The sequence below is a fragment of the Procambarus clarkii genome, chromosome 48 (genome assembly GCF_040958095.1).
Source record: "Procambarus clarkii isolate CNS0578487 chromosome 48, FALCON_Pclarkii_2.0, whole genome shotgun sequence".
NCBI classification, from domain to species: domain Eukaryota; kingdom Metazoa; phylum Arthropoda; class Malacostraca; order Decapoda; family Cambaridae; genus Procambarus; species Procambarus clarkii.
In genome coordinates, this window is record NC_091197.1 from 35632416 (window position 1) to 35659422 (window position 27007).

At 44.5% G+C, this 27007-nt stretch overlaps 1 protein-coding gene and 1 long non-coding RNA gene across 3 annotated transcripts in view; both read left to right on the forward strand.

Moving 5' to 3' along the window:
• LOC123750497 (uncharacterized) overlaps positions 1 to 27007 on the forward strand; it is a 352029-nt gene that overhangs the window by 194488 nt on the left and 130534 nt on the right. The window lies entirely within an intron of this gene.
• The window catches only part of LOC138351071 (uncharacterized), a 48763-nt gene that overhangs the window by 8927 nt on the left and 12829 nt on the right, over positions 1 to 27007 (forward strand). The window contains exons 2-3 of one of the 2 annotated variants that reach the window (XR_011222366.1): positions 1574 to 3692; positions 13067 to 13137. This is a non-coding gene — a long non-coding RNA (uncharacterized lncRNA). The remainder of the gene's footprint in view (positions 1 to 1573; positions 3693 to 13066; positions 13138 to 27007) is intronic. The other variant, XR_011222367.1, reaches the window with a different exon arrangement.

Below are 27007 nucleotides of genomic sequence, written 5' to 3' on the forward strand. Positions count from 1 at the left end.
TCTGCAATGCCATTATGTCAATATCTCGAGGGTTTTCAAATATTAACTCTCTTACCTTCAGGTGTTTTTCCACCAGTACAGCCACTCCTCCCTTCCTAGTTTTCCTGTCACGTCTCCAAACTGAATAGCCTCTTGGGAATATGACTTCATTTATTATATTTCCTTCAAGTTTCGTCTCTGATAATGTGACAATATCTGGGACCCTAAGCTGGATTATATCTTGCAACTCCATAGTTTTTGACCTCACTCCATCTATGTTGGTATATACAATTTTCAGGAACATGTTCCCTTTTACTTTGCTCTTTACTCCCCCTTCCACTACTGATCTTGTTGCTTTGTTTTTATGCACCATTTCACAAGCTTTCCAGTCCCTGTCACTTTGTAGAAAAAAAGAATTTCTGTCTTCTTCATTTCTCTCTCCATTTAGACGTTTTGCCTCAATTAGGTTCATTTTCAGCTTTTCTCTGTCTTCCTTGGAGAGGTCTTGTCTTATTGACCAAAGTTTGCCAATCTCATCACTCTGCAATTTCCTGGCATTACTTAGCACTTCCATCATGTTTTTCACTCCATTAAACGTCACCCTTAAGGGGCGGTTCTTGTCTTTCTCATATTTTCCTATTCTTCTAAAATCACTGACATTTTCCTTTGATCCTTCTCCTAAACCTACTATTTTCTCTATGATTTTCATCTCTTCTGCTGCTCTGTCCACCCTAGATGAAATTTCCTTCTCTAAACATCCAAAAATGATTATGGACTTAGTTCTATCTGCAGTGTTTTGTACTAATTTACTGTTGGTAACCAGTTCTTATCAATTGCTTGCCTAAGATCTGCTTCTTGTTGGTCATTTCTGGTTTTGACTTCCGAACACACTTCTTTGATTGTCTCTTTCTCTTTCACAACTTGAGCATATGTCGCTTTTATTTCTTCTTTATACTTTTCTAGTTCTTTATTCACCTCCTCTATGTGAGTTGTCAGTGAAGTTTCCAGTTGGAGATCCTTACCTAACTCTTATGTTAGCCCTTAGGCTTGCTTGGAGTTGTTCACCATATGAGTATTTTCTTGTTTATTTCTTCAAAGTCACCACACTTCACTTTCCATGCCTCATTTTCTTTCACTAGTTCCTTGATTTGCTCCTCCTGATTTGTTACCTTGTCTGTTAATGCAGTAATAATCTTACCTTGTTGAAGCATACTCCCTTTTAGAGTGCAAAGCTCACTCCTAAGAGCTCCATTGACCTCTTCCAATTTAAGCACTTTTTCTTCATAATTCTTTTGCATATCCTCAATTATCTCTAACCTGCCAAGAACACCTCCTTTCCTTATATCTTGTGGTGAGAATCCTTTGAAACCATCATCTGTTGGTGTGTTTACATTCTCAGTGGTGGTGGTGGTGGCGGCCATCTTTGTTTTTGTTCTAGAACCAAAACAAACTTTTCCACTCAGCTATTTTCACTCACTTTTACTTGTTTATTGTATTTTATTTGCTTTTACACTTCCCTGAACCTTTATGTAACCTGGGACACCACTGTAGCCCTCAACCTGTTCACAACACTTAGGTAATTCGATATTTCCAGGAGCTTGCTGCAGTGTGACTTCTGCCTCCTCCAGCTCAGTCACCTCCCCTGTCATAATACGTAGAATAAGTAAAGTGTGCTACTTCTGGTGCTGCATGTTCGAGAAAAACAGTAAAGTCTGGTCAGTATCCACAATTGGATGCTGCAGTGTATAAGTGGTTTATTCAGCACTGCACAATTGGCATGGCAATAAGATTTGAAGAGCTTAAAGTTGCAGCAAGTAAACTTACCATTCAATTAGGTATACAAGATTTCAATGCAAGTGATGGGTGGGTTGGAAGATTTAAGGCTCAGCATAACATTTCAAACACCAAAAAAATTTCTGGTGAGGCGTCAAGTGCTGATCCCACTAATGTTGATTATTCAAGGCTAAATTAAACGAGTACATTGTCAGTAATAATTTAAGCAAATATCAAGTATATAATGCTGACGAGACTGGGTTTATGTGGCGAGCTGTACCAAGTACATCCTTAACCAGTAGGATGCAGGAAAATATTCCTGGACGAAAGATAAGCAAGGAACGGCTCTCAGTCTTGCTCTGTGCTAATGCTGATGCCTCTCACAGGACAAAATGTGCCGTGGTAGGCAAGTCTAAAAATCCTCGAGCCTTAAAAAATATAATGCAGGCATTACCCGTAATATATTACAGTGCTAAGAAATCATGGTTTAATCAAACAATATTTACGGACTGGTTTGAAAACTACTTTTGCAAAGAAGTCAGAGAATTCCAGATCAACAAATGTGGAATAAAGGCCAGTGAGGTTAAGGCATTGTTGCTGCTAGATAATGCTCCTGCTCATCCCATTAGCAAGTTAATTTCAAGGGATGGCAGAATAAAATGCATGGCACTTCCACCAAACACAACATCCTTGATCCAGCCCATGGACCAAGGTGTTATCCTTGCTGCTAAACGTATGTACCAAACAGCAATGCTTGAAGATGTTTTAGTTGTTTTACCTAGCGAGGAAGATGAATTGACAGGAAAGCATACAAGGGCTCAAAGAACACTAGAAAATCTAAAAAAGTACACAATCAGGGAAGCAATATTCCACTGGGCTAGGCTTTGGAATAAAGTGAAAGAAACCACACTAACAAATTCATGGAAGAAACTGTTAACAGAGAGGCCTAGATGTGATGCAGCAGTATCTGATAGTGAATTGAAAGGTTTTGAAAATTAAGCCAATGATTTTGAAGGGTTTGAAGAAACGATCCGAACAATGTTGCTCCAAGCTGGTCAGGGTGTACAAGTGAATGATATCAATGAATGGTTAGAAAATGATTATGATCCTGGTTATGATTTGTTAACTGAAGAATAGATTGCGCAAAGTGTTCTTGGAAATGACTCTGATGACTCGGATGATGTTGGTGAGGCTCTGCCTAGAGGTGTCGGATATCAGGAAAGATTGGAACAAGTTGAGGAACTCATTGAATATTCAAAAAAAAGTAAACATGAGGTTGTTGGAAATTTTTATGTACACCTTACAGCCTTAAAGCAATGTCTCAGAACGTTAGCCAAAGAAAATCAGATTCAGACAAAAATAGATAAATTCATGATTTCAACGGTTCGTGAAAAATCTTCGTCGACAAGCCCTGCTGCACCCGCCGTTGCAGAATTACCATCGACAAGTCGTGGAGCATCTGCCGACAACGAATGCTCTGCAAGCCATGTTGCACCCGCCGATGCTGAATTCCCAGCAACAAGTCGTGGAGCATCCGCCAGCAACGAATGCTCTACAAGCCATGTTGCACCCGCCGATGCTGAATTCCCACCAACAAGTCGTGACAAGTCATCCACTAACGATATAAAATATGATTGAAAGGCATATAAATTAGTGTAAAAAGTGTTGATAGAGTACAGTATTGTAAGTGTTAATGATTAATTAAGCCTAGACAAAAAGATACTGTACAGTGTAAATATACAGTAGAAATAATTGTCAATAGTGAAGTAGAATTAGAACTCATGTGAATTAGTAGTAAACCTAGCTGTTGTGTGAAGTGAGTGCCTGAAAATAAGTGTACATACTGTATGTATCCTGTATACAGTCCTGAACAATATAAAACAAGCGCTGCAGAGGATGACGTAATCTTCACAGCTTCGTAATCTTCAGCTTCATTAAAAGTAAGTCAATTTACCAATTTTATTATAGTATTACAAGATATTAATTGTTCTTTTTTCAACAAAAGCTACATATTAGTCTCTGCAAATGTATATTCTATCGTTAGCAGAGAAAAGGTGAGCTCAAAATATTTCGTCTTGGCTAGCTCTCAGTGACAAGGCTCGATCGCCATTGTTATGGCATGGCCGCCACAGCCTGTGTCGTAACATTAAAAATACATTACCTGCACTGTTCAAGGTAAATCAAAGCACATCTCTAAAATTTTATTGAGAAAATATTAACAATCACTGATTGATACATGAAATATTTTGCAATACAAAGGAATGAATCAATTTTTTCCCACCCATCTGGACTTGATCAGACTGTGTTCACACATCATCCATGCAGCAGCCACCAGCTGGCTTAATCGTCGGCGTGGCACTAAATTGGAATGCAATTACACAATGAACTTTATTTAATTTTAGTTATACAGTATAAAATATATCCTACCTGAATGTTACTTGAAAAATTACCCGACCCGACTTAACTTCGGAAATAACGGAACTCCGGAAATAACGACTAGGGTACAGCCCCATATAGGCCGTTAAATTGAGTGGATACTGTACAATGCTGGTGCTGGCTGTAAAAGTTGAAAAAAATATTGTTTTTCCTCAAAATATACTAATTTTATAAGAAAATTTGACGTAAATATGTCGCAAGTGGTCACGGATAAGCTCTGATATGTTAGCGTCGTGATTGACTACAGCTGTAAGATGAAAAATGTTACCTTCTCACTGATTGGTGAAACTAAAAGCGTAGTGACATCTAGCGAGACCTAAGTGAACTGCTTAGAAATCTTCATAAGTTTACTTCTCTGAATCGCCCTTTGGCGCGTTCTTAGCCGGCACTTGGGAACCTTCGTAGCAAACCTACTTACGAAGAAATACATGGAGCTTCGTGAATCTAGGTCCTTGTTCTTCGCACTCTCATCATCCACCATAAGTACTTGAGTGCTGTATGCTCCACCAGTCTTACATAGGCCTATGCAAGTGTTGGCGTATGGACATAGGCCTACGGAATTGCTGGGGCTTGGACATTGACTTATCGAATTGTTAGTGTTTGGACTATATTGATCTAATCATCGACCTGGAAAGTGAGGGTACTGCCTCTTCTGGTTAACCGAGAAAGATACAGACAAATGTCCAAATACTGATGACCTTCCAGATATTGGTGACCATCCAAATACTGGCGACCGTCCGGATGCTGGCGGCTGGGTAGTGGTAACTGTCAGGATATTGGTGACCATTCAGGTACTAGAAACCATCTGGATATTGGTGGCCATTCAGGTACTGGAAACCATCTGGATATTGGTGGCCATTCAGGTACTGGAAACCATCTGGATATTGGTGGCCATTCAGGTACTGGAAACCATCTGGATATTGGTGGCCATTCAGGTACTGGAAACCATCTGGATATTGGTGGCCATTCAGGTACTGGAAACCATCTGGATATTGGTGGCCATTCAGGTACTGGAAACCATCTGGATATTGGTGGCCATTCAGGTACTGGAAACCATCTGGATATTCGTGACCGTTCAGGTACTAGAAACCATCTGGATATTGGTGGCCATTCAGGTACTGGAAACCATCTGGATATTGGTGGCCATTCAGGTACTGGAAACCATCTGGATATTGGTGGCCATTCAGGTACTGGAAACCATCTGGATATTGGTGGCCATTCAGGTACTGGAAACCATCTGGATATTGGTGGCCATTCAGGTACTGGAAACCATCTGGATATTGGTGGCCATTCAGGTACTGGAAACCATCTGGATATTGGTGGCCATTCAGGTACTGGAAACCATCTGGATATTAGTGACCATTCAGGTACTGGAAACCATCTGGATATTGGTGACCATTCAGGTACTAGAAACCATCTGGATATTGGTGACCATCTAGTTACTGGTAACCGTCCTGATATTGTTAACCATCCAGTTACTGGCAACTGTCTGGTTACTGGTGACTGTCCAGATAATGGTAACCTTTCAGATGCTAGCACCTGTCCAGATATGGCAACTGTCCGGATACTGGGACCTGTTCAGATATGGTAATTGTCTGGTGACAATTGACTGGTGATTGTCCAAATTGTGGCAATCTTTCAAATACTGGCAACTGTTCAGTTACTGGCAGCTGTTCAGTTACTGGCAGCTGTTCAGTTTCTGGTAACTGTTCAGTTACTGACGACCCCTCTAGATACTGTGACCCTCTAGATACTGTGACCCTCTAGATACTGTGACCCTCTAGATACTGTGACCCTCTAGATACTGTGACCCTCTAGATACTGTGACCCTCTAGATACTGTGACCCTCTAGATAATGGTGACCCTCTAGATAATGGTGACCCTCTAGATAATGGTGACCCTCTAGATAATGGTGACCATCCAGATATTGGTGACCATCCAGATGCTAGTAACCAGACATTGGTGACTGGTCACTGGCAATTGTCCAGTTACTGGTGACTATCCATATACTGGCAACCATCCAAAGATATTTTGTGTAGTGCATCCTGGGGTTCAGGGGCTTTCTTGTTTGACACTCAGACAATTGGGTATGGCTCGCAGCAGGTTTCTGGAGTTTTGTGTCTCATCCCATTTTGGGTAGATGGCTTGGCTCAGGTGCCTAGCCCGGTGCTGGGGTCCCATCATGGTGCCTGGCCTGGTGTTGAGGTCCCATCGTGGTGCCTGGCCCGGTGCTGGGGTCCCATCATGGTGCCTGGCCTGGTGTTGAGGTCCCATCGTGGTGCCTGGCCCGGTGTTGGGGTCCCATCGTGGTGCCTGGCCCAGTGCTGGGGTACTATCGTGGTTCCTGGCCTGGTGCTGGGGTACCATTGTGGTTTTTGTGTTTTTCTTGTGAGTTTTGTCTTCAGTTTTTTGGAATTTTTCATTTTGATTCAAAATGAAGATTCTTCATTTTGGAAGAAAATGCAGAATAGAACCAGTGAAGAGCAGGGGTGCCATAGGCACAATCAGAGAACACTGTATAAACATCAGAGGTCCACGGTTGTTCAACATCCTCTCGTGAGCTTAAGAAATATTGCCGGAACAACCGTGGACTCCTTCAAGAGAAAACTAGATAACTTTCTCCAAGGAGTGCCGAACCAACTGGACTGTGGTGGATATGTGGGCCTGCAGGTCGCTGCAAGCAACAGCCTAGCGGACCAAACTCTCACAAGTCTAGCCTGGCCTCGGGCCGGGCTTGGGGAGTAGAAGAACTCCCAGAACCCCATCAACCAGATATCAACCAACCAGGTATCAACCAGTTCTGGGGTTTCTTCATACCTCTATTCCTTCAAAAGAAAGGGTGGGGAAGAGGGTTGTATTCTTTCCTCTTCCAGATAACTATGCGGGAATGCAGGTAAAAGACACTGGCACTGTGGCAGAAAATTCGGGTTAATTTCGTCTCCACCCAACACTACATTGCCTAACTGCTGTCTAGCAAGAGATAAGTGCATGGAGACTTAATATGCCATAACTCACAGGAAACTTCAACAGTAAACAACCATAAATAACCAATTTTCATTGTGCATGTTTATGTATGACCCTGCTGCCAGGCGTACACTATATGCTTAACCCACCTCCACTATCAATCTCCACGTATCTACCTCTGTAAACATTACCAAGTATCTACCACCGTAAACATGTCCAAACCTGGCAACAAGCAAGGTAGAGGTGCCTCTCGCCCATTCAACTTGTTACCAAGAGACCCAAATGAAACAACGACAACACTGGGATCATCGCCAGTGTTGGTAAACACAGCATCTGGCGTTACCAACCCTCTCTCCCAGCCGCTGCCAACGACTCAACTCAAAACTCAAGCTGTGGAATTCACTCAATCTATGCCTCCCTGTATAAATTTCAAACCAATGCGGGACAACAAGTGGCTGAAGAAACTACACAATCTAGTGTAGATTGTGTAGTTTCAATCTAGTTTCCTCGGAAGCAATTGAGGCCCTCCAAGCCACGGTCTCCCGTCAACAACAAACTATGTCCGCCTCCTTTAATCTTCGATGACCAACAATCAAGCAATTCACAAGTGACACAATGGAGCAAATAAATAAGATTATGACCAGGGGAAATGCAACCAGGATAAAGCGACATCCTTCAGAAGCTGGAAAAATAAATAAATCATCAGATGCACCAGGCGGCCTCTGAAGACGCCTTAGAACAACAACAACTTCACGACTCTCTGATCATTAGCTCTGCGGATCTACCAGAGGAACTACAAGGTGAGAACTGCTGTAATGTAGCTCACGCCCTTAATTATTTTAAAGATCAAAGTCTACGTTGATATCAAATCGGCTGTCAGAAAAGATTAAAACAGTCCCCACAGCATTATGTGAATGCTCATCAAACTTGCAAATCAGGCTGCTAAGTATGACCTCATGCAAACAGCTGCAAAGCAAAAAACCAACCTCTATATAAATGAGTGCCTTACCAAGCAGCATGGATCCCTCCTCTACAGACTGCATCAAATTCGCCAACAAAACCCAGGTGTTAATAAGCAGTGCTACATTAGGAATGGAACGATCATTGTAAAAAAGGATAGAGCAGGAAGAAGATATGAAATAAAGTGTGACCAACAACTACTGACCTTTAATGACTGTGGCATATCTGAAAACCAGAATCTTTCCAATGTCAATACTGAAAATATCTCATGAGTGTCTGAGCCTAACCTGGCCTAACCTTGTCCAAGGTGCTGTCTTTCACTCTATTGGTTAAATAATGCTCTCTCATCCATAAAAGTTCCTAACTTCTCAGTAAAGTCTCCATGTACTTATGTAAGCATCTACCTCAGTATCTTAGTAAAATCTTACTCAAATGTATTATCTTACTCTGTTATCTTTAAATTTTATGGTATTTTGATTTATATTAGTCATTTATTGGATTTAATTAATTGAGTTCATATTTTTCTTAAGTATATATTAATTATAGGATCATAACTAAGCTAATTATAGTTAATTATCATTAAGATTATATTACTTTATGATTATTTAAGTCAGTATTAATTAATTAAGATTAAGCTTGTAATTTTTTTGTCTTCATTAATTCCATATTCTTATTGAACATTATTCTTGTCAATCTTTATTGATTTTTGTTTTTACTTGTGTATCCTTCTTGTCTAACTACAGTCATCTTTATTTGACTTTTTTGTGTGTGTTTTTGTTATAGTTATTTGATATTTACAGCAGATATAGTATTTTAGTGTTGTGTAATTGCTTGCCTTATTGTATCTTGACTCCATTGCATCTACATGCAAGCTGATATTGATCCTCAACTAAATCTGCTCTCACACATCTACAATAACCACCATATTGATCATCACTACTGCACCTATTACACACCAAACTTTGCAAAAAAAAAAAAACCTCCAAAATAACACTTGCCTATCAGTTTTCAACCAAAATGTCAGATCACTTGGTAAAAAATTTGATGATATAAATGCACTACTCACAGTATTAGGTACTAAACTATCATTTATTATTTTAACAGAGACCTGGCTAAGTAAAGACTATACTAAACTCTACTTTTTCACTTATTGTGTTGCATATAATATTACTTGATGTTGAATTATAATGCAACTTGCATACATTAAGTATACACCTGATTAATAGTGTCACAATAATGCACACACAAATGTTTTCAATTACGCCATGTATGTATTCACATTTTTCATTATTATATTTACACACATCAACTCACTATTTACAGGTTTTTGCAACATCATTGCACATTTAGAAGTCTTGGAGATAGTGGTAGTCGTTGAAGCAGTTGACAGCGCACAACGGGACTGCACACACTTAACACCATATTTGCACTAGTTTATGGTTCTGTGGTCTCTTTTTTTTTTTTTTGTTCTACAAACTATGCAATCACGTTGGTCTATATGCACGCTTTCCAGCTGGTGGCAAATGTTTTAGTCTGTGTGCTTAAAAGGCCTCCGTGTAAGTGAGCCTGGGTGTAGCAGTATGTTGCAACACTGGGTTCATGATGGGGTCTTTGTATGCCAGGAATTTCTTTGCCAAACTTTGTTAGTAACTTTGTCACAAGTGTAAAACCAAACAAACGGAAACTTGGTTTACGTCCAGTTTTCACCAGATACATATTGTAGCTGTTCAGCATGCTTACGTCAACATGATGGAAAAACACTTTTCTCATCCACTTCAATGTTTTCCTAACACACTCGACAGCGCTCACCATCATGTCAAGTGTATTAACCAAACGCATGTTGATATTATAGTCAAGAAGACAATCTGGCTTATATACTGGTTGTTTTGTTACTCGGTTCACCTTGCCACTGTTCACCATTGTACCATCATGAACGGTTGTCAGCAAGTTCACTTCTCTCGTCTTTCCACCTAACTGAGAGTATTTGATCACTTTTTCTTAGCTGGCAGTCACCAACTTCAAGATTGTTGTCTTTTCTTAGCTGGCAGTCACCAACTTCAAGATTGTTGTCAAACACTGGCATTTCTCGTCGTCTTGGCTTTACTGTGCCACACACTCCAGTTCTATTTTCAATCAAGAACCTAGCTAGTAAGGGACTTGTATAGTAGTTATCTGTGTATAAAATGTGGCCCTTGTTCATCCATGGTGCCATCAGTGACTTTACCACACTACCTGAGAAACCATGTTGGTCGTTACCGGGAATGTCTACATTGCTAATACCTGTAGAATACAGAATCATGTGTAACACGTATCCTGTTTCACAGTCACAAAGAACAACGAATTTCAATCCAAATCTGTTGTGTTTGGAGGGAATATACTGCTTGAACCCAACACGTCCTTTGAAAAGCACAAGGGATTCGTCAATCACCAGCTTCTGTGCTGGTACATTGAAATATCTGTACTTTCCAATCACATCATTCATAATATGCCTGACTCTCCAAAGTCTATCAATCTCTGTCCGGTCTTCATTACTTGCAAAATGAAGACACCTGAGGAGTATCTGAAACCTGTCTTGGGACATATATTTCCCGAACTAAGGTGTTGGAACAGTCTGGTCTTTGCTCCAATAATCTAAGATAATATGTTTTACACAATGTTTCATCAACATACATAGTGCCAAAAATAAATACATTTCACCTACAGTGGTATTTTTCCAATGCTGTAATCGTGAAAATTCTGTTATATTTTTCCAATGAGATGAGCTGCATGAAGGTTCGTTTGGTGTACAATATATTCCATGAGCGTCTCATCATTAAATGCTGTAAAATAGTCTATTTCACACACGTCCTTGCCAGTATCAGGGAAAAGGTTTGTAATACCATCACTCCACACAAGTACACCTTGTGTCCTGCAAGACGAAACACTGGCACGACGGCGAAGAATCGTTGCACACCATGTACCAGGAGCTGAAGCCTGTCTATGCAAAGTACGGGTGCTATGTGAACATGAGGTAATATCACGTGAACATGAGGGTCTTGGTTCCTCATGTGGTGCCCTGCGGCGGCGCTTGGCTGGGTGAGACGCTGCTGACACGACAAAATCTCGCTTGGTAACACCACTGGCACTAGCGACAGGCATGGTAACACTATGTTCTGAATCCACCTCATTAAAAGCAGAAAAAAGAGTCACCTTCCTCTGACTCGTCGCCCAAAATATCCTCATACTCTAAATAAGTACAAGAACTGTCTGGTCGTGCACGAATTGGAGTAGACACTTGGCGAGGAGGCACTGGTGAGCGTGTAGGCCCCTCCATGGGAGGAGGCTGTATCTCAAATTCACTCTCTGTGCTACTATCATCGGTCAATTGTGTGTAGTGCTTATCAATGTCAGAGTTATCAATGTCACATTCCTCACCATCAGAAAATAATTCACTAGTTATAATTCACTTAACTCTTGAGTAAGTGATTGAGTGGTGTGTGCCCGGGAGGCGTTTGGCCGTGCGCTCGCCATGGTGACTGCTGGGGTAACTGAGGCTTTCCATGCGTTGGTGGCGGAGCTGGATTTTTTCAAAATGGCAGCTGTTTACTATAGCCCCTAGGCAGCATGTGGGGGGCCCCCCACTACCCCCATTGGCTATTCAAATCTTGCGCGGTACTTCATTATGTCATATGACGTGATGCGCATTTTTGCGTAAGTTAGTCAAAAGTCATATGACGTGTTTTGCAGCTTAAGGGTTAAGTGAATGAGTATTACCTGATGCTTGGACAAAGAGTGTTATTGTTCATATCCCCAAACCACACTCAAATAATTATAGGCCCATATCTCTAACATCATGTGTTTGTAAAGTGCTTGAACACATTGTCCTTAACCGACTCACGTATCGTATACAGGGGCACCTGTCTCCCCAACTGTTTGGATTTATGCCTGAGGCTCAGTACACAACACTGTTTTCCTGACTACTTCGCTCATATTGAAGCTTCCCCTCAAGCCGTCTTCATCAACCTAGCAGCAGCTTTTGATACAGCAAACAGGGAAATCATGGTAGAACAGCTTGCTGTGCTGGGAATACAAGGAAAATTACTGAAATGGATAATGGGCTGCTGAAATGGTCTAATCGAACAGCATGTTTTGTTTAACCGCTGTACTGTTCTGCATTAAAATATGACAACCCCTTGGTGCACAGAAAATAAATTCTTTCCAAACAATTATTTTCTCTTCTTATATTGTTAAAAGAAGTCTCTGATCAATGAGAATAACTGGAAAAGTAGGACGCTGGATACTCAATTTCCTGTCGAACAGAACACAAAGAGTAACAGTCAATCAGATAAAATCGAGTCCAAGCGATGTTAAAAGCTCTCTACTTCAAGGTACAGTCCTTGCACTGCTACTGTTCCTTATTCTCATATCTGATATAGACAAAAATACACGTCACAGCTTCGTGTCGTCCTTTGCAGATGACACAAAAATCAGCATGAAAATTACCTCTGCTGAAGACATTGAAAAACTACAAGCAGATGTCAACAAAGTTTTCGATTGAGCAGCAGAAAATAACATGATGTTTAACAGTGATAAATTTCAGGTACTCGGGTACGGTAAAAATGAGGATCTGAAACATAATACATGCCTAATTAAACAGCTTGTCTTATATACTCGCATTTGGGTGAGGTGATATGTTGCAACAGTTTTGTATGAGGGTGAACAAACTTTTGACCAACACAAGACAGAACACGGAACATTGGGTATTAATTGGATAAATGAGAGGGAAGAATGGAAGTAACTGCAAAGGGCCTATTGGCCCATACTTACTCTTGATGCTTCTGGTACTCCGTACCAATATAGAACCTGCTCTTAGCATAATACATAAACAAAATTATTACATTTTTCTAAACATTTATTATGTTTTGATGGGAAAATTTAGTTATAGAAACCTTAAATGTTTTATTTCCCCTAATAGGTAATACGGCTTCCAGTCTCTGCTCGGCTACCAAGGACGATAGCAAACACAACTTCTGCCCATTAATGATGGTAAGAACACTTTTATTCTTACTGTACAAGAGGTGAGTGTGTGTGTCATGTTGATGTCATTAACCAGTTATGGTGAGCATATTAATCATGATGTTTACAGTAACTAGTGATAATGACTGTATTTATTATGTTTTTAATAACTAGTGATGGTGAGTGTATTTATTATAATGTTATTAACTAATGATGGTGAGTATTAATCTTGATGTCATTAACCAGTAATGGTGAATGTATTAATCATGGTGTTGTCATTAACCAGTAATGGTGAATGTATTAATCATGGTGTTGTCATTAACCAGTGATGGTGAGTGTATTAATCATATTGTCATTAACCAGTGATGGTGAGTGTATTAATCATGGTGTCATTAACCAGTGATGGTGAGTGTATTAATCATGGTGTCATTAACCAGTGATGGTGAGTGTATTAATCATATTGTCATTAACCAGTGATGGTGAGTGTATTAATCATGGTGTTTTTAACCAGTGCTAGCAAGTGTATTAATCATGGTGTCATTACCCTGTGATGGTGAGTGTATTATTGTTATCACCCAGTGATGGTGAGTGTATTATTGTTATCACCCAGTGATGGTGAGTGTATTATTGTTATCACCCAGTGATGGTGAGTGTATTATTGTCATCACCCAGTGATGGTGAGTGTATTATTGTTATCACCCAGTGATGGTGAGTGTATTATTGTTATCACCCAGTGATGGTGAGTGTATTAATCATGGTGATATTAACTAGTTATGTTGAGTGTATTAACCCTCTGAACTGCACATAGTGCCTTAATGCACTCAATCGGGGGTGCGCATAACCCCTTAATGCACTCGTAGATATATTGTAGGATTCAAAACTTGGGTACAAGATGGAGGCCTGAGGCTTCCAATGAGCATCCACCAGTTTGAAAAATATTCCCAGCATGCCCCACAGCCGTGGGCAGACTCATTTTCTGGCGGGAGCCCCTACGGCTCCCCGGAGCTATCCATGGCTGATATGGATACCCTAACTATTTTGCATCAGTCGATGTTGGTGGAGTTCTAGGCCTACCGGGGACCACAAGCCAGAACCTGGCCCCTCAGAGAGGCACGGGGAGTAATGGCCCATAGAAATGCACATGTGATTTGGAGCATTCCATATCTGCCATCGACCGGGACAGGCACCCAGAAAGGTAAGCGCCACAAAACAAACCCCTATTCTGGTTAACAACAAAAATCGACAAACGAGTGGACAGAACTCCCCCAGGAAAACGAACTAACAAGCATGACGTCACACGAGCCGCGCCTCATGTCTGCGCAGCTTCCCCCCTTCCCGGGAGGGGGAAGGGGGAGCCCCAGACCCCCGCGCCGGCGATCCCCGCCCCAGTTCCTCGGCTGATGGGACAATGCACGGTTGTGTGGCTCCAGCTCCGGTTTTGTCTCAGTGCTGTGACTTGTTTTCAGTGCTGCTCTTACGGTGGTCGTGTGAGCTGGGAGTAGTATTCTCAGGTACTCGGGCAGCATGTGCTTAGGGTCACCTTCCCTGAGTGCCCTGTAAGTACCACCCTTGGGGCTTGGGGTTGCCTTCCACAAGTCACCTTGGGTCTACCTCTTTTGGCTTTTCGCTGCTTGGCGTTAGGCCACCCCGAGTGTTTGGGGGTTTTAATCCCTTGTTTACCTTGGGGTAAGTGGTAGTTATAGCACTGGTGGGGCGCAGGGTACTGCGTAGCTAGTTTTCACCTATGACAGCGGCCGGCTCTGTTCCCTCTTGGTACATTGTCCGCTTGTGTGGTTTTTCTTTTATATTTGTTTTTGCCTGGTAGGGGGTCTGCCTTGTGTTCCCCCCCCTTATATTAGGTTCGTTTGTGTGGTGGCACCCCCTGCTTCGCCCTCATGGGTGGACACGTCCCGTGGGTTCAGCTTTAGCAGTTTGCTTGGTAGTTTGGGGTGCCGGTTAGCAGTGTCCTGCCTCCTGCCTGGGATAACCCTTAGCAGACCCAGTCTAGGGGCCCTGGGAAACGCCGCGGGGGCTCTCGGGTCCGATAGTGGAGACCCTTGGGTCCCCTCTCGCTTTGTGCGAGTTGAGGGTTGCTCTGTCCCTTTGTCTCAGGGTGACTCTCCTTGTTTCTTGCCTCCGTCATGCTGCCTGTTGGGTCGGTGACACATTCGACCCTGAGTCCTGTGAGCTTTGTTGCTTGTTCGTGACTCCATTCACCCAGTCTGCTGATGAATTCCCATGGGTGCAGGCAGCTTGCTCGTTGCTGGGTAGGATGTTGCAACGCGCTCAGGTTTGTCGCTTCCCCGGACGCCCCGATGCTGCCCCGCTTGTGTAGGGACCCAGACTTGGGGGTTTTGGTCACTTCAGCCTTGGTTCTTCCACGGCCCCCTTGTTTTTCCCCCTCCTGCTTCCGGCCCCTATGCATCTGCAGGCTTCGGGGTCGGGGCGGGGATAGAGGTTCTGAGACTTGGGCAGTTTCGGGGGTTGCCCCGTCCGGTGTAGCTGCGGAGGCATTCGAGTTTGTTCCTCCGGCCGATGCTCCGGGGTCTGACCAGTGAGCCCCTTCTCTTCCAGCTCTCTCGGCTACCCCGGCTTTTTCTTGTGGGGCTGAGGCTTTGGAGGTCGACTCGGCCCCGGGGCCTGGTGTAGAGGCTCCTGGGGTTGGGGAGGAGCGGCCTTGGGGGCCTTGGGCTCCATTGCGCCCCGCCTGGATTTCCGTCCTTCTAAGTGGGGCTTACTGTTGCGAGGCGTGGGGTTTTCTTTCCCCCCTCTGCGTACGATATGGGCTTGGGTTCTGCTCCTCCCCGGGTTCGGTTCCGTCTCCCTGTGGTTTCTTCGGTTCCGTCTTCCGGAGGTTTTCGGCTAACTGCATCTCTTCGCCTGTGGTGCAGTTGGCCTTTGCGGCTTGCCTCCTGTGTGTCCCGGAGTTTGCCTCCATTCTGGTTCCTTCTGTTCTGGACAGGTTGGGCTCCTTGTAGCCGTTTGGGCTCCTTGCAGCCGTTTGGGCTCCTTGTAGCCGTTTTGGGCTCCTTGTAGCCGTTTTGGGCTCCTTGTAGCCGTTTTGGGCTCCTCGTAGCCGTTTTGGGCTCCTCGTAGCCGTTTTGGGCTCCTCGTAGCCGTTTTGGGCTCGTAGCCGTTTTGGGCTCCTCGTAGCCGTTTTGGGCTCCTCGTAGCCGTTTTGGGCTCCTCGTAGCCGTTTTGGGCTCCTCGTAGCCGTTTTGGGCTCCTCGTAGCCGTTTTGGGCTCCTTGTAGCCGTTTGGGCTCCTTGTAGCCGTTTTGGGCTCCTTGTAGCCGTTTTGGGCTCCTTGTAGCCGTTTTGGGCTCCTCGTAGCCGTTTTGGGCTCCTCGTAGCCGTTTTGGGCTCCTCGTAGCCGTTTTGGGCTCCTTGTAGCCATTTTGGGCTCCTTGTAGCCATTTGGGCTCCTTGTTGAAGTTTGGGCTGCTTGTCGCCAGTTGGGCTGCTTATCGCTAGTTGGGCTACTTCTCGCCTTGTTGGGCTCCTTGTAGCCGGTTGGGCTACTGTCGCCAGTTGGGCTACTTCTCGCCTTGTTGGGCTACTTCTCGACTGGTTGGGCTACTTCTCGCCTTGTTGGGCTACTTTTTTTTTCGCGTACTGCGCATGCACCGTGGGAGTTAGTTTTGGTTCTGAACGGTGTGCACACGTGTTCTGCATCCATTTTCTCTCGGGGGGGGGGGGGGGCTTCACCTCTCGCTCTTTTTCTTAATCCAATCCGTGCCCCGTTGCTTTGGGGGTGTTCTGGGGTGCCGCTGTGGGGAAGTCACGTGGTTTTTCCCTGCATTCTAGGGTGGGGAGCCTCCTTCGCTGCTCCCCTCCTCTCCAGCATGGGCGCCCTGGCCGCCTCTGGCAGCTACGTACTCGAAATCTTGAGTCATGGCCCTTCAGCGCCTATGTTCTGCAGGTGAGTTGGTGCGGTTTGGCATCTCCTTCGTCCTGACGCTGTTTTTGTTTTTGGAAGTAGGAATGGATGTACATACGTCCTTGAGAACGTGGACCATACCACCCAAGGTGCCTACTGCAGGGCTATTAGCCCATACTGGGCAGCTCTCTCCACCTGATTCCTTCCTCGGTTCACGGGTGTCTGCGGGTAGCCTCATGTCCCTTCCGAGGCGGCTCCTGCCTGTACTCCTCCTGCCCCTCTCCTATGCTTGTCTAACCTTGCTGGAGTTCGGGACCCCGCCTCCACTTTGTTCCGCAGTGCAACGGTGGGGGTGCCTGTTCGGTGGTACGTTTTCCTATGTCAAGGGTGTTTTGTGCTTGCCTCCTTGTGCTTGCAGGATTGGGTTCTGGCTCTTTGATTCCGCCTCTCCCCTGTCGTTTGCCTATTGAGTGGATTCTGTGCTTCATGGGCGCTCTCGTCTCTGCTCTTGGGGCTGTGTATGGGGTCAGGCCAAGTTGGGCTGCCTAATGTGTTCCTTCGATTGCCTGTTACACTGCACACATTTCTTCTACCGTCCCTGTGGCTCAGTTGGGTGCTCGGTTTCCGCCTGTGTCCCCTTGTGTGCCACTCATGTACGATTTATCTATCTTCTGTTGCTTCCTAGGGGAGTGTGGTGACGTTTTGCTGCGGTTTTGGTACTGCAGCTGCGTGTCGGGGTTGGTTGTGGCATTATGTTCGGCTCTTCCGTGCTCCCTCTGGGGCCCTCCCTCCTTGCTGGTCTTGCTGTGCCGGGCCTGTTTTTTCCATGTTCCTTGGATTCTCTGGTTTGTCCTCGTTGTGCTGGCTGGAGATGAGCTTGGGGTCTTCATCTCGCCCCTCGCCTATCCTCCGGTTTCGGTTCAAGTTCCAGAGCCAAGTGGGCTCCCTTCCTTAGTGTTTTTCCCGGCTGCCCCGGGGTTTTTCTTGACGCTGGGGCTTTGAGGGGACAGCTCGGCCCCGGGGCCTGCAGGGGGGGTTCCCGGGGCTGGGGTGGGGCTCACGTGAGGGGCCTCAGGCCCCGTTGGTCCCTGCCGGGGTATTTCTACCCCTCTGGGCAGGGCTTGCGGTTTTGTGGTGTGGGGTTTTTCCGTTCCCCCTCTTCGCATGTGCTTTGTGGGCATCGGCCCCTCCCTGGACTCGGTTTCCTTGTCCATTATGCCCGTTGTTTCCGTCCTGTTGGTGGGTGCTTTTCTACGGTCTTCGTCCCTTTTTTCCGGGATGGGCCTTCTCCGTCATGTCCCCCTCTTCTTGGGGTTTCTGCATGACTTTTGGTCTCGGGTGCGACGGTGTTTTTGTGCCTTCGTCCTTTGTGTTTGCTTCTTTTTGTTCTCGAAGGTTCAGGACGGTTTTGCTACTTCCCTCCGGTCCTTTCTAGAGCTTGTGGGTCCTATTCCTGGCAGCCAGTCCTATTCCTGGTGCCAGTTCCTGGGACTGGCACCTTGGTTTCTGCTGCTAGCTTTCAGTATCGATGTTCCTTCTGCGCCGTTTTGCAGGCTGTCTCGTGCGTTGTTTCACCTCCGGCCTGCTTATGTACTGCCTGTGCCGTCCTGTCTTTGGACAGGGTGCTCTCCTGTTTTTCTTCTCCATGGTGGTTGTGGCTCCTTGGGGTCAGGTTTGCTTTGCCTCGGCTCTCTTTTTATGTTGGCATTGGCCTCTGGGGGTCGTGTGGCAGAGCTTCATGCTCTTCTCAGGCACAGTGGTTTTTGGCTCCTATGGTCGTGGTCATAGGTTTCTTCGTCTGCGGCCGTTCTCCCTTTTTCTGGTGAATGATGTGCCTGCTGCTTTCCGGAGGGGTCCTTGAGTTGTCGTCTCGACTTCGTGTTGTGGAGTGGTTCACCGACCGCCTCTGGGGTATGTCCCCTTGTTTTCTTAGGTAGTCTTTGGTGAAGTAGCTCCAGGGAGCCGTAGGGGCTCCCCCCAGAAAACCAGCGTTGAATGTAATGAAACACCATTTTCTGGGTGAGTCCCGGAGGCTCCCCGGCACCCTCCCGCCCTCCGGTCGGCGTTTTTTTCGCGGTTTGATATCTAGCCTCAAAACTGGGGCGGGGATCACTGGTGCGGGGGTCTGGGGCTCCCCCTTCCCCCTCCCGGGGAGGGGGGAGCTACGCAGACTCTGCGGCGCGGCTCGTGTGACGTCATGCTTGTTAGTTCGTTTTCCTGGGGGAGTTCTGTCCACTCGTTTGTCGATTTTTGTTGTTAACCAGAATAGGGGTTTGTTTTGTGGCGCTCACCTTTCTGGGTGCCTGTTCCGGTCAATGGCAGATATAGAATGCTCCAAATCACATATGCATTTCTATGGGCCATTGCTCCCCGTGCCTCTGAGGGGGCCAGGTTCTGGCTCGTGGTCCCCAGTAGGCCTAGAACTCCACCCACATCGACTGATGCAAAATAGTTAGGGTATCCATATCAGCCATGGATAGCTCCGGGGAGCCTCCGGGACTCACCCAGAAAATGATGTTTCATTACATTCAACGCTGGTTTTTTACTGTAGCAACCATGTCGGACACATCCACATTGAGCTCCCAGTCCCCATTCGGCCATGTTGAGAAAACACTCCGATGTTGAAATGCAGGGCATATTGCTTGGAGATGACCATGCCAATGATATTGATAACTCGAATCTGGAAAAAGATCTAATACTGTACAGGTGTCTGATACTAGTGATACGGATATTGAAGTGGTCGATGTGAAGAGTGTGTACAGTACACAATTCTCTCACCAGCCTTGCCGTGCCAGTCTAGGTCAACACCATCAGTAGAACAACACAGATGAATATTTGTATATTCCACTGAACATTTAGTACCGAATGCAATTTATTCAAACCAGCTGGGAATTCGTTAGAGCGAGGTTCGTTAAGAGTGAGGATGCACTGTACAGTACAGTGGAACCTCCGTTGACGAATGCCCCTCTTTACTAATATTTCGGCTTATGAGCTCAGTTTCTTCATAAAAATTTGACTCGGTATATGAGCTCTGCCTCGCTTGGCAAGTTTGTTGATACACGTATAGGTCGACCGAGCGCGTGGTTCCTGGTTTACCAGTGTCTCTTGCTTAGTGGCTTAGTGATGATCATGTCTGAATTCTTTGTGAAGAATTTAATTGTTTTTGTGCTTCTCTTGGGGGAGCCTTTGTCGGCTTCCCGGAGCTATTATGGCTGATATGGATATACAGTGGCACCTCGACTTACGATTGCCCCGACTTACGATAATTTCGAGTTACGATGTAAATTTCATCGAAAAATGCAACTCGACATACGATGGTGTTGTTGACTAACGATATTTGTTGGTACACGTTCGGTTCGACCGAGCGTGTGGTTCCCAGTCACGCGTTCCGACCTGCCTCAGTTTACTACAGCTGCCCACTTAGTGACGATCGTGCCTATAAGAAATTCCGCGTTTGTGGTGATTTTTTGCATTTTGAACATTAAATTAATTAAAGTTATTATTATATATCATGGCATGAGTCCCAGGAAAGTCAGTGGTAAGGCTCAACATATGAGATCACATGTAAGGATGACCATAAATCAGAAACAAGAGATCATTCGTAAATATGAAGATGGTGTGCGGGTTGTTGAATTGGCTAGGCAATACAACAAATCCCAGTCAACGATATCCACCATACTGGCTAAGAAAAAGGACATTATGGGTGCTAAAGTGGCAAAAGGCGTATCAATAGTCACAAAACATAGAACACAAACACTTGAAGATGTCGAACAGTTATTATTAATTTGGATACACAACAAGGAGTTAGCGGGTGATAGCGTTTAGGAGGCCATCATTTGTGAAAAGGCAAGAAAATTGCATGAAGACCTTTTGAAGAAAACCCCTGGAACGAGTGATGCAGAAGTGAAAGAGTTTAATGCGAGCAGGGGATGGTTTGAGAAATTTAGAAAAAGAAGTAGAATTCATAGTGTTGTTAGGCATGGGGAGGCTGCCAGCTCAGACAAACCAACGGTTGAAAGATTCATTGGCGAATTTAAAGATTTTGCGCAGAGTGAGGCATACCTACCACAACAAGTGTTTAATTGTGACGAGACAGGGCTATTTTGGAAAAGATTGCCAAACAAAACATACATTACCAAGGAGGAGAAGTCATTGCCTGGACACAAGCCTATGAAAGATCGGTTTACTCTAGTGTTGTGTGGTAATGCTAGTGGCGATTTGAAAATTAAACCCTTGCTTGTGTATCATTCTGAAAATCCAAGGGTTTTCAAAAAATATAATGTGCAGAAACACAAAATGTGTGTGATGTGGAAGGCTAATGCTAAGGCATGGGTGACTAGGCAATTTTTTACGGAGTGGGTGAATGAAGTGGTGTGCCCTGCCATCAAAAAATATTTGCAGGAGAACAGTTTGCCACTCAAGGCCCTGCTTCTCCCCAATAATGCTCCTGCCCATCCTCCAGGCTTGGAGGATTCATTGATGGAGGAATTTAGTTTTGTTACAATAAAGTTCCTTCCTCCCAACACCACTCCTCTACTTTAGCCTATGGACCAGAAAATCATTGCCAATTTTAAGAAACTTTATGAGAGGGCTGTGAGATTTTTTTCTACGCCTACCTCCCTTAGGAGGTGGACCTCAAGTTTAAAGAACTGCACACGGCAGATAAGCATGAGTCCAATAGAAAAAGGAAAAGCGGGAGCAAACCGCCAGGCTTCCACCACTAGGGTGAAAACCTGTCCACATAGGCTGCTGATTCCTCCTAGTTAAACAGGACGTTAAAACCAATAAAGGGTAACCGACGGGTTCTCACAATCAAATATTTGTATTTGATGTGGTGCTATGAATTGGAATTCGAATTCCCAAGAACAACCGTCATTTAAAACATTGCAGCAATCGTAATAAAGCAGAACAATTAGGGGGGTAGAAATAGCCTAAGCTACTCTATCCCTTTGAGATGTATTTATTGCTTATCTCAATAAACATACTTGAACTTGAACTTGAAGCAGAACATGGATGGAAAAGAATGGTTGAAGGGTTGACATCAAAGACCGTTTCTATAACAACAAAGACTTTATTAATAACAAGAGACTAAACTAATACAACATCAAGTTTATGTTACTTTAATGTCCATCCAGTGGCACTAAAACAAACAGCTAAAATAGCAATGACACCGGTCCATTGCTGTGCGGCTGCATACTGAACTAACCTGAACACAGGTGTGCCCACTGATGATGCAATATTGCAAAGCAAAAAATAGAAAAATAATTCACAAGCCTAGTTTACACCACAGTGAGTGATTCGTTACGTTATTGTCTATCCAGTGGCACTTGCTACACAGCTATTCAACAGCCCTTCGCACTGCGGGCTGATACATGAACTAACTGAACAATGATGCCCACTGATGACACAAGCTTGCATTCAATATTGTCACGGCTTCACGGTGAACAGATACTATAATCACAATCTTACGGGTCCTCCAACCCCTACAGGCAAGATACCCACGTAACTAGGCGGGTAGTCCAACAGTGACTCCCCCGATCACAACCTAATGTGAACACTCTTTGCAACTCCCAGCAAGAAGTTGCACTGTAAACTGTAAACAAAGCCAGGCAAGCTGGGATTCTGAGACACTACTTCAGTAATCCCCAAGTTACTTTACTCTTGTCACCAGATGATAAACAAAAGAAATTGCCTTAACCACTGCACTGCGCAAAGCGCCTTTAGGCGCTCAGAGAGTTGTGCTTTTTGTTTTTTAATTTGGCTATATTTTAATGTTTTTTAATGTTTTCATTACTATTTGTGTTTTGAAATGGAAATATTTAACTTTGGAAACATTTTGACATTAAATTTACCTGAACATTTGTAAAAATAACAAAAATATGTCCTTGTCAATTGCACCAAGACGTTTTTGCCGAAAATAGGTGAGCAGTGCAAGGGTTAATCAATTACAAAATTGATTATGTGATTAATTACATTAATTGACTGATCACAGCAGTCAGCAACAAGGTACTTCTACGTTAATCACAAACACGTGTCTCTCTTAACACAAGTCATCTTGTTAACAATAACTCAAAGTCTCTTACATTACATCACACTTGACTCCTTGCAAGTATTCAGTGAGTAATTCCTAATTAATGTCAAACGGACAACTAATTAAATCCCCATCGAGTTACGTTAACTAAGCCTACCACTAGCTTGGTAGCTTCTTAACAGTCTATGTCAAAATTACTTTAATGAGTGTTAATTACCCTAATTAACCCCGAGCAATTAATTAACTGTCACCAGGACCGATAATTAATCATACATAAATACGTCTCACTCCGCACTGCGTAAGCAAATCTCATCAAACACTGTGAATTCACGGACGAGGAGTTAATTACTCCACTAATTAACAAGAGTGCATCTTAATCCACTGTCAACAGACAGGATATGATTTATATAATGAGTTATGCTAGCTCCATGGCCTCGCTTTACCGAGTCATCAAGACCCCTGATGTTAATTACTCCACTAATTAACATGAGCCACTAATTGCTATACCCCAGAAAGGTAATTAGTCTCGAGCAAATTACGTTAACACAAATACTGACAGACTCTGACAGTTCCTCACCACTACGTGAATTCATGATGAGAATGCTAATTACATATTTAGCTAGAGTGGTCAATTAATTGTCACACGGACAATTAATTGCACCGGAAACGTATTTCAACAAGCTCAGCACTGTTCCCCTTAACAGCTCTCACACTCATCAAGTAATGTGCAACCCCTTATAAAGTTAATTCCTATTAATTAACTCACTGAATCCTTAAGTCCTCAACACAACTTAAAGAATACAAAGTAACCCCAGGTTACATAGGTCACACTTACAGTGGCATGCATAACAACATAAATGCACAGCCCACATACGGTTGCAGCTTCTGCAACACGTTAATTACTGCACCCACACAGTAATAACACACGGTTTGGCAGCAACAAAAGTATACCTACATTACTGCCCCCTCTAATCTTGCAACAGTTGCAAGGAACTACTGTGTGCAATCACGACTACTTCAGCAAAACAATTTACGTTAATATAAAACACCGTCACTACGCGGACAGCTGGCACTAATTCTTATAATTAGGCTATAACTAATCAATGGCTTGCTCGCATTAAGTACCGTGAATTTCCCTGAATAATCAAAGGGACCTCCTTACATCAACAACACAGCTCCTAGGGTGGATGTCACTTCTGCTCCGTTCCGCAAGCTTTCTCGGGCGTTCTTTCACCGGCCTGCTCATGCGCCGCCTGAGCCATCCTGGTCATTGGACCGGGTGCTCTCTTTTCTCTCTTCTCCTCGACTTGTGGTGGCCCCCTCGGTTCAGGACTGTTTTTCTAAGGCTCTTTTCTTGTTGGCATTGGCCTCTGGGGTTCAGATCGGGGAGCTTCATGCTCTCCTCCGGAGAAGGGGTTTCTGCTCTTTCGGTCCTGGTGGTTGTTTCGTTCGTTTGCAGTCTTCTCCCTCTTTTCTAGCGAAGAATGAGTCTGCTGCTTTCCGAAGGGGTCCTTGGGTTGTTGATGCTTGGTTGGTTCGGCCGGGGGTGCATAATGTTTTGTGTCTGGTTGCAGTTCTTCGCCGTTATCTGCGCGCCACAGCCTCTGTGGTAAGGGACGCTCTTTGGGTGGATCCGGGTTTCCCTTCATTCCTGTTCCAGGGCGCGGGTCTCCCAAGTCATCCACAGGATTATTTGGTCCAGTCAGCCTGCAGTCTTTTCCTGTGCCCACGATGTTCGTAAGTTCACGACTTTGGCTGCTGTTTTGGGAATATATCCTGGGCTGACATTCGGGCATAGGGCTTTTAGAGGTCGAACATGGTCCTGGCCGCACGGTATCTTGTTAATGTTCCTGGCCCTTCTCGGGCGTGTGTATCCTTGGGTCGCAGGTTGCAGCCAGTTGTCTCGACTTTGAGTTGATGAGCGAGTGACGACCGCCTCCCGGGTAAGTCCCTCTTTTCTTTTTCTTTGCTTAGGTAGCTCCGTGGAGCTGAAGGGGCTTTCCACAGAAAACCACTGTTGAATGTAATTAAAAGCCATTTTTTGGGTGAGACCCGGAGGCTCCCCGGCATCCCTCCCTCCCTCCGGCTGGCATTTTTTTTAGCATTTTTGATACTCATCCTCTGAACTGGGGAGAGTTGCCGGTGCAGAAGTCTGGGACCCCTCCATCCCTCTCTCAGGGAGGGGGGGGGGGGTTGTGCAGACGGATGTTCGGTGTTTGTGGTGACGTCATACTGTTGTCCTTGGTTTTGGTGTTTGTGGTGACGTCATACTGTTGTCCTTGGTTTTGGTGTTTGTGGTGACGTCATACTGTTGTCCTTGGTTTTGGTGTTTGTGGTGACGTCATACTGTTGTCCTTGGTTTTGGAGTTTGTGGTGACGTCATACTGTTGTCCTTGGTTTTGGAGTTTGTGGTGACGTCATACTGTTGTCCTTGGTTTTGGTGTTTGTGGTGACGTCATACTGTTGTCCTTGGTTTTGGAGTTTGTGGTGACGTCATACTGTTGTCCTTGGTTTTGGTGTTTGTGGTGACGTCATACTGTTGTCCTTGGTTTTGGAGTTTGTGGTGACGTCATACTGTTGTCCTTGGTTTTGGTGTTTGTGGTGACGTCATACTGTTGTCCTTGGTTTTGACTGGGGAAGTTCTGTTGCTAGTTAGGCTTTTGGTTTGCAATTTATTTGATCAGCAGTAATTTGTTTTGGAATTCCTACCTTTCTGGGTGCCTGACCTGGTAGATGGCAGACAAAGACTGCTTCCAATTACGCAGGGGTGTCTTAAGGCCATTACTCCTCGTGCCTCTCTTGAGGGGGCCAGGTTCTGGCTCTGGTCCCTGGTAGGCCTAGAACTCCTTCGATTGACTGTTGCCACGGTCTAATATATACACATCAGCCCGGTATAGCTCCGGGGAGCCTCTGGGTCTCACCCAGAAAATGGTGTTTCATTACATTCAACGCTGGTTTTTTTAACCACTGCACTGCTCTGCATTAAAATATGACAAACCCCTGATGTGCAGAAAATAAATTCTTTTCCAAAAATTATTTTCTTATATTGTTACAATACAATCTCTGATCATGGGAAACTAAAAAAAATATATTGTATGTGACATACTTTAGCCGTGATGGAGCTGGGAAGTTGAGCAAATTATGGGCGCTGAGCGATGAAGGGTTCAAGGTCATTACGCCCCGCCACCCCATGGGGCAGCAGTTGCCCCGAATATAATGTTTCACAATTATTTTGATGTTTCTCATTCATTTCTTCTCTGTTTTTTTATGTAATATTATTCAAAAGTGTGTAATTTATGGAATTTATATAGTTCAATGTGTGGAATATCGCTATGCTGAAAATTATGGGGCTCATATATGTGACAGGTATATTATATTCTATGATCAATCAAACAGTGTTTTTGCTGTTATTAGACTATATGCACATATTGTATATACCTATCTACATATGTGTTCACCATAACGAACCATTAAGTTGGTATAGTGAGCCCAAAACAACAAGAGTGGCTGCGACACAGTGAGCCCAAAACAACAAGAGTGGCTGCGACACAGTGAGCCCAAAACAACAAGAGTGGCTGCGACACAGTGAGCCCAAGACAACAAGAGTGGCTGCGACACAGTGAGCCCAAAACAACAAGAGTGGCTGCGACACAGTGAGCCCAAAACAACAAGAGTGGCTGCGACACAGTGAGCCCAAAACAACAAGAGTGGCTGCGACACAGTGAGCCCAAAACAACAAGAGTGGCTGCGACACAGTGAGCCCAAGACAACAAGAGTGGCTGCGACACAGTCAGCCCAAAACAACAAGAGTGGCTGCGACACAGTGAGCCCAAAACAACAAGAGTGGCTGCGACACAGTGAGCCCAAAACAACAAGAGTGGCTGCGACACAGCAGGCAGCAGTCTGCTGGCTGACTCCCTCCCACCTTCAACACCCACTGACCAACATTCCTCCTCCCACCATACTGTTATTGTTTTATTACACTATTTA